General features: G+C 44.5%; 1 long non-coding RNA gene across 1 annotated transcript in view; it reads left to right on the forward strand.

Moving 5' to 3' along the window:
• The first annotated feature begins 66 nt into the window (after nucleotides 1-66).
• The window catches only part of LOC134422337 (uncharacterized), a 27932-nt gene continuing 19385 nt past the window's right edge, over nucleotides 67-8613 (forward strand). Inside the window, exon 1 of the long non-coding RNA XR_010028790.1 lies at nucleotides 67-239. This is a non-coding gene — a long non-coding RNA (uncharacterized LOC134422337). The remainder of the gene's footprint in view (nucleotides 240-8613) is intronic.

The following is an 8613-nucleotide window of genomic DNA, read 5'->3' on the forward strand; positions in this document are numbered from 1 at the left end:
GTGGTCATGGTGCATATAACTCAGTATGGAATTCTCATTCTTTACAGGCATAAATGTATCTGCATGCTGAGGTGCAGCAAGTGGCAGAAACATCCGCAGAACATTGTGAAAAATATCTGCTCTTCTGAGAGAGGATGTGCTGCCTGGCCCCAAGGAAGCTCTCTGCACTCAAGGAACCAGCCACCAAGCTTTTTTGACATTTTTACTTGGTGCACAAGAGGGAACTCTGCCTTGGACAGGTAAGGCTTGAAGTTTCAGTTCTGTTTTTCCTCCTCTTGGGTTTGACCTGATTAGAATCAACCCGTGGTGGAAGGGCCAAGGGATATTCACCTTCACCCTGCACATATGGAACAGATACCTGGCCCTGGCAATGTCTTCCCCTGCAGTTGTGTGCACCAGACTGATCAAACAAGAAACAGCAGCAAGAGCCACACAGCCTCAGTGCTGTTGGGAAGTAGATGTCTCCAAAAGGGAAAGAATATGGCTCAGGGATCCTGTAATTCGGGGTGAACTGGATCAGCACAGTTTAATGAAAATGGCTATCATCCACTTTTTGTTTTCTTTATAAACATTTGCAGAGTGTCAGTAGCCAATCTAAATGTCTCAGCAGACAAGTACATACTGTACTTTGCCTCTTTTTTTCTGGAGAGCTGGAGAAAACATGTGAGCTGGAGCCAGCTGATGTGCTCTCTATGGGTCTCAAGGGCAAACTCATTCAAACTGAGAATGATCTTCATGTCCCTTCCAAACTCTCTTTGTGCTCTTATTATTACATCTTCAGAGGTTCATCAAACCATTCTCTCTCCCCATCATGCTCAGGGACATTTTCTTTGCCAGCCAGCTCGGGAGGGTTCCTGACCACGAGGCACAGCCTGGCTCCTGAGGTGTCTAACAACATCTTGGAATGAATCGTGCCTGGGTCTGGGAAGGATTTGGGAACAAGGTCTTCTTTGCAGGGCTATTGCCCATTTTGCTTTTCATTGATGTTTTCCTCTTTTAGACGAGGATCATCTTGTCTGGAGAGGGTAGTATGTGTGTGGAGGTAGTGGGAGCTGTGGCTGCAGGGCTGTGCAGGCTCAGCTGTGAGAGTGCAGGCAGCTCCTACAACTGCCTCGTTATTGGAAGGTGAGCCTAACAAACCTGCTGTCAGATGATCTCTTGTCTCTTTAAAGCAAAGGTAAAGGATCTAAGAAAGCTCTTTCTTGCTCATTCTTTGGACAGAGACATTTAGATTGAGCACCGCGGCTCTCCCTCTACTACAAAGACTACAAAGGTATTTTTATCTTAATTAGAAAGTTTTGCTGCCCTACTTTCTGGCGAGCCCTTGTCCAGCCAGCCTGTCATCTCAGCCATCACTCAGGCCCCTCAGAACCAGACCAGCTGGTTTCAAAGCAGCCTTGGCACTGCTCTACCCAAGGGCTCCCACGCTCTGGACTGAGTGGGAGCATCAGCCTTCAGAGGCCGCTTTGAGAAGGTCCTCGGCTGACACGAAGAGACCAGGGCAGAGCCCTGTGCCTGCCCTGGAGGCTGTGTCACCCTGCCACACGGAGGGACAGGCTCTCTCCCCACCCTGTCAGCATATGCCAGCCAAGGCCTTGCCACTTGTTTCTCCAGGCTAGCGCAGGCAGAGCGCCCAATGCATTGTGACAGAGCAGTTAAGTAAGTGGCACAGATTTCACATGTCAGCCCTTGCCTGCCTAATCCCAGAGCTATTCCACAGCAAGTGACTGGTGAGGAGCTTCAGCAGCATGCACAGGCAGCACTTAATACACTTCAGAGCATGTGCTGCTAAACTAAGGGTTGTGCTGCTAAACTAAGGGTTGTGCTGCTCTGTTTTCCACTGCCTGCATCCGAACTGAAAGGACTTCACATGCATGCAAACCTGGAGGCAGGCTAGAACAAGCTTCCCAAAGTGTGGTGTTCTGCAAAATCTTAAATATATTTGTGTACACCAATCTTCATATCTGTCAGGGGTAATAATTACATTCCAATTTTCCACAGTAATGTAGTTAGATTTTTTTCTTAATAAAATGAAAAAAACTATCTTTCTCATTGTCATGCCTTAGCCCTGCTTTCTGAAGTAGTTATGAAAAGAAAATTGTCAACAGAGTTTCCTTAGCATTTCAGCTGGGGAAAGTGTAAGGGCTTCAGTAGTTTGGTAAATATATTTATTTAGCTGATTCTTGCTGTCATGATATTTTTTGGGGCCTTGAAGGTACTGGTAAGTCGTAACAACCTTAACCAGCCTCACCTGGTGCCTCCACCCACTCCAGCAGGCCTGGGAGCCCATTTAAGCTCCCCCAGGGAAATTTGGTCTTTTTTGTAAGCTGAACTGGAGGATGCTGGGCTTCAGCTGGGTGATGGACCCGCTCATCCTGGCCACACACTGACTTCCAGCCTGACCTCCCTGTGATGCTGCCTTCTGACCTGGCCCCCATCTGCAGCTCTGCCTGCTCCTCTCACTCAGGTACTGGAGAAAGGGGCTGTGACTCTTGGGGGGCCACACCCCACCATGGCAGTGGGGCATGATGTTCCTGCTGGAGCTCCTCTCCTAGGGAAAGAGCAGGCCTCACTGACAACATCCAGGGGCATAATAACAACCCCTGTAGTCCCACTCTGCTCCTGGGAAGGATGAGGTGCTGTTGCCCTCCCTTGGCACACAGCGGGAGGGAAGCAGATCCCACAGATCTCATGGGTGTGCCACTGGAGCTGGAGACGTGAGAGGGAAAGAATTAGAAGAAATGACTCATGGCAACTCCCCTGCACCAGTGGTAGTGGTGCAACTGGTTCTGGCTTCTGGGTAGAGTTAAACCAAACATCTCATGAGTGCCAATTGCTATGTTGTTTATGGTAAATGGGGTTGGGTAAACAAAGCAACTGCAAAACTTCCAGTAAAAATGAAAGGTCAGGCTGTATGACAGAGTAGTAATAGGATGTTTGTGTTGCCAGTGTCTCAAAGCTTCTGTAATGGACATTCAGCTACCAGAACAATAGTTCTCATGGTGTTACCTTTGGTGAAAGAACAGATATGAAGGCAGAATGCTTCACACATGCTGATGTGAAAGTAAGCTTTGCTGTTGGTGATACTACAATAGCCATGCCATAGGAATGGATGCTGAACTGTGTTAGCCAAAGCTAAGTAACTGCTAGATCATATTATTATCAATGCATAAGTCAAAAGAAAGAAATTGAGAGTAACTTTTCCCTCAGAGCTCACTCCCACCACAAATGGTGTGACATGCACGGTGGAGTACCAGCATGATCACACCCCCATGAGGCCATGGTTTTCTACCTCTACACTGTTCTTAAAATCAGTGCAAAATCTCTACTGGTCAGATGCTGAAGTCCCTGAGTATTTCTGTATTCCCTGGTGCAGTGTGTTGAAAACCTCCCTTTCTTTTTCTTTTACTGGGACACTGGCAGAGGAACCACTGTGACTGCCCTGCTGCAGAGGGGACACAGGGCTGGAGAAGTGCTTGGTCTCAGTTAGGATGGTTGTTTTTCTTACCAGAGAGGAGTTGCTGCTGCTCTACACTTACTCTCAGTAAATCCACAATCCTGGCAGTTACAGTATCAGACTTGTCATTTTTGGAGGAAAGTATTTTTATTTGATGGTATGACATGAAATCCCTGTTTCATGCAGTCACCATGTCCACCTTGAAAACAGATAGTTTCAAATTTACTTACAGGCTCTTACATCCTCCTTCATCCAAGATTTTCACTCCTTTTTGAGAGTAAAATGCTGCTCTTATAGAGTTACTGAGAAACCTGATTTCTTCTAGTGCTTCTAACATCTCAGCATAGAATATCTTAGAATTGAGGCAAAATATGGCACAAAGGATGCTCATTTGTGCCTGGTGCTATGGATAGAAAGCCTAGGGGAATCTTTGCATCCTGTGTACCAGGATTATTTGTTTTGCTTCAATAGATTTGGGATTTTTGTGGACATAAACATTATTCTTTTGTGTAAAGTTGTACTTCCACCAGCATTTCCTATCTAATTTACCAGTAGGTACTGACAAATATCCTGATTTCACTAAAACGTGACAAAAAACTGCATCCAGGATTTCCTCTCAGATCTTCCTGTGCACTTTTCTGATTTTCTTCCTTGTTAATGGATTTAAGCAGGAGTGTCAAGAAAGATCTTGCTGATATCATGTGGTTCCAACTCAAATGGTTCAGAGACATCTTAAAAGTTTGTTGTTTTTTAGATTAGGGCTTCCATTTGTTGGACTCCACTCAAGTCAGTAAGAGTTTTTCCTTAGCAAAAGAACATAAACTCTTATTTTGACAGATGCAAAAGCTTTCTCAGCCTTCAGGCTTTCCTATTGTAAAGCCCAATTGCATTAGGTAAATTAGGAGAGTTAAAAGAAAATAAGTATCACATTTTAAAGTACAAAGCAGAACAAAAGAATAAATTGTTACTTTGCATAAGTTAATATTTAAGGAGCACATCTCAGGCAAGGTAAAGCCATAATTGACACCAAAGCAGAATCTCCCTTAAACTTTTTAGTGAAGAAATTAATAGAAGCTTTGTGCTTTTCTGAAATGTTTGTGTTTGGTTGTGTTAATATTCTTTCCATGATGGTGTCTACGTGAGAATTGGAGATAAAATAAGACAGATGTACTGACCATGGTTACCAAGGGAGCAGTTTCCTTAGCAATGGCAAAGCAGTTGTCAAAGCAGTCAATGTTCCCTCTCTCTCTCACATGACTTGTTTTTACTAGTTTGCATAGCTTGGTTACACAAACAGCTCATCATAAACCTCTCCCAAATTTCCAGGCACAGGCAAACAAGGCCTAGGTGGGTCATTCATCAGAGGATCCCAACCTGGTTTCAGTTCAGTTTCTACCTGAACCTCTTCTTATTCTTTATCATTTTTCATAAAACATTTGCCATCTAAAGAACATGAAAGTCATCCAAATGGAAACATAACCACATAGTGCACATTCAGATAAAAAGATATGGAGGTGGGTGAGTAGCATAAAATTGCCACCTGTCCAAAGCACCAGTCCCTTCCTGTTAAGGATAAAGATGGCAGCTAAAATCATGCCCCTAAATAGGTCTTGTAACTGCTCCATGAAATGGTTATTATCTGAGAATGGAAGGCAGTATGATCCCATCTTCCTCATCGAGGCTGAAGAGTGGATTGTGCTGCACTTACCACTCTCTGTGGGTGCTTCTGCTGGTGGCCATAAGAGTGTGAGGTCCCTGGGCCACATCCAGAATGGCCCAGCTGAGGCCATTACCCAGCAGGCAGCCCCTCCACCCTCCCAAAGCACATCAGGCTCCCAGGGACAGCGAGGAGGTGAGATGGGCTTATGCTGCTGGATGGAAGGTATCAGCTCTAAGAGAATGGTTGATCTCACAAACTGCTTGGAAAACCCTGCTATGTGTAGCTCTAGGCACAGTGACCACCAAACCCAAAGTTATTCAACCTGAGTAGAAAACCAAAAATATCAAGGCAATGATGAAACTCTTTCCCATTCTGTATTTAGAATAAGCAGGTTTTTTAAATCAAAATATGATTAAAAATATTGTTTCAGTAGCCCAGTAACACAGGGACAGTTCTGTGCTGGCTGAAAGAGGTGCAATCTTCTGGTAATTGGTGTTAGGAAACAATTGTTTTCCTGCCTCTCTTTCCAAACAAAGGCTGAAGTGTTTCATATCAAATATATCTAAATTCCTATATGAAGACATTTCCAGGGAATTCCGAGTTGCTATCAAGAGGCACTTTTTAAAAGTCATAAATGCTCCTATGAACAGCAATATTAATATAACCCTGTACTATCAATTGGAGTGTCACATAGAGAGAAAATACTGACTAGACCACTTCTGGATCAATTCTGGGTGGAAAAATGCCATCTTGATGTCATTGCTATGATCTGCCATTTAAAAACATTTGCTATCAAATAACACCTGAGAATTTTCTGACAACTCAGCTACTCTGTGTGTATTCCTTTCCAACCCATGGCTGAAACTCACTCATACTCATTTCCCAACACATCCTTATTTAGTGCCAGCAACAGGTATGGATTTTTGTTTAGGTAGACTGCAATTCAATTAGACTCTGATAGAGAGAAGGGAAAGTGTGGGGTGTGTGCACACAGAGCAGCTGAGTGCTGCTCCCCCCCTGCTCACAGCTCGGTGCCCTGGGGTAGGTTACAACCACATCTGTGCTCCTCCTTGAGGCTTTCACCCCACCACTACACTGCTCATGCTGCACTGCTCCAGGCTGAGTAAGGAGTTTTCTCAGGCTTTGTTTACAAATACCTCTAGCAGGAATCTGACACCTTAGATGGGAAGGCACAGAGCAAGCTGGAAATGCAGTATCAGGTAGAAGTGTTGCTGGTCTCTGATGTGACTCCTGTGTCCTTGCTCACAGCTCCTGGGCGGGGAGAGGGTTATGAGCACTGTGACATCTATGAATGCTGTAAGCAAAATCTGTCTCTCATCTGCTTTATTAGGAAAGCTGCATGGAAAGGGAGGAAAAAGGCTGTGGCATGTTTCTTAGTTATTTCCTTTATTCCACATCAAGGCAGTTTCAGATTCAGGGAATCTCACAGTCCTTGAACTCAATAAATGTACACAATCCTTGTGAAAACCAGTATTTTTGTGTCAAGAAACATAGGGACAAAAAAGGAAGGAAAGGTAAAAGCTACACAAAATTAAACCATGTTCAAAAATGTGACACTTCCTTTAGAGGAAATAGTGGAAGCTGTTTTTTTTCTGCTGTGCACAAAACATAAACGTGCAGCTTGTTTTTGAAAGTTTTTAGGAATGGTGGAAGGAAAGCTCCAGGAGGGAAGAGTGAGCAGTGGCAGCCATCCAGCTGATGGGAGAAGGCAGCAACAGGGAGGGACTCGGATTGCTTCTGCAAAGAGGAAGTTTGCAGTTTTACTTGTAGGAGGAGCACACCCTGAGGCCAACCACAGCCCTGAGTCATGTCAAAATCCCATAGCATGTATGGCCACACTTCCATCCCCTCCACAGCCCTGTTACCTCAAAGACAAGCTGATGAAAAGGTAGAGGTGTGAGTCACCTGGGTGTGAAGTTTTGCCAGGACAGTGCTTGGTCCCCATGTGCCAGTCCCTAATTCAGCAACCCCCAATTACCAAGGTGGCAGCTGTGCCCTACGCTTGCCTCTGGTTGAGCTGATTTTTCACCATTATGGTCCCCACCACCTGCTGTGCATTTGATGTAACTTTTCAATTAACATTCCCTGAGGATTTGTAGCCTTCCCTGTGTGCTGCAGCCCCAGCCATTCCCACACCCAGCACCCCTGGGCCGTGCAAACCTCCTGCACAAACACACCGGGCTCAGATTTAATGGCCCCCACCTAAATCCCTCTGGTTAGAGGCATGTAAACATGCCTGCGAAGGCTGTGCAGCAGAGAGGCCTAAATGCAAGAGCAAAGTGTTATTGAATGTGACTAGTGCCACTCACACAGACAGGCACAGGATCCCAGCCCGGCAAATGAAGGTGGATACGATAACTGCACCAGGCAGGAGCAGAAGCCAAGCTGTCCTTCTCGATATCAGGGGACCACAAACAGTCCAGGAGCAGAGTAAGTTTTGCTGACAGGTTACATAAGAATAAACAAAACTAAAGCAATAAGAGTCAAAAAGAAAAACCAGGCCATTTGCACCACACTGAGATGGTTTTCAGATCCGACATCTCAGCTGAAGACAACTCGTGTTCAATTGCCTGAAGTCTTGCTTGAAATCTTTGCGTGGCTCAGTTTTGTGGTGTTTGCTCTTTTACTTGCATCTTTATTTGAAGCTCACAAAAGAAAACTATTTGTTGTTGTTTGTGGGCCCAAGTGCATGTAATATTTGGTAATTATCTTCAGTAGGGTTTAAGGCTTTGGGCACGTGCCAAACCTGTTTCAGAGGGAGTTTCATTTGTGTGCTCACTCCAGAGCTGAGTCTTCATCAAAAGGGTTTGAAAATGTTTGGGTTTAATGTTTTGGTTTCTCTGCTGATGTGTCATTGGGTGTAAAAGCAGAGAATGCCAGCACGTTGCTAGAACAGAATTCAGCAGAAAGGACTGGAATGAGGAGATGCTCCTGGGTAAATTATTATCAGAAATGGGAGATAAACTGAAATGTGAGAATTAAATCACTTAAAAGCAGAAAGGATGATTGAGCTGCAGGGAGGAAATAACTGAAAAGAGGGAAATCTTTAATTGAGACATTGCATCCACGTCTTGAGAGAGTAAGGGTGCAGAAGCAGAGGGGGGAAAGGAGATGGGACTGACTTCTGCCACTTCTGACTTGAGTTCTGCCACTTTTGTCCTCAGATGGAAACTGAGGATGAAAGTGGCAGAAGTCAAGAATGATATGGAAAGAATAAAATCCATGAAAGCAAGTGCTCATTTTAGGGCATTGCATTGATGTGGAGAGGAGAGGGCAAATTGCAGAGAGCTGGCTGTGAAATACCAATACACCTCAACAGCTCTGAGAATGGGGATCCTGGCACAGTTTGGGGATAGATTCATCAGTTTAGAATAAAAATTAAATCAGTGTCATTACTCATGCTAATAAAATTCCACAAATTTATCTCAGGGCAATATATTTTGTAGATTTCTGAAATAAGTAATAAAGCCCAATA

This window comes from Melospiza melodia, chromosome 10 (assembly GCF_035770615.1).
Source record: "Melospiza melodia melodia isolate bMelMel2 chromosome 10, bMelMel2.pri, whole genome shotgun sequence".
NCBI classification, from domain to species: Eukaryota; Metazoa; Chordata; class Aves; order Passeriformes; family Passerellidae; genus Melospiza; species Melospiza melodia.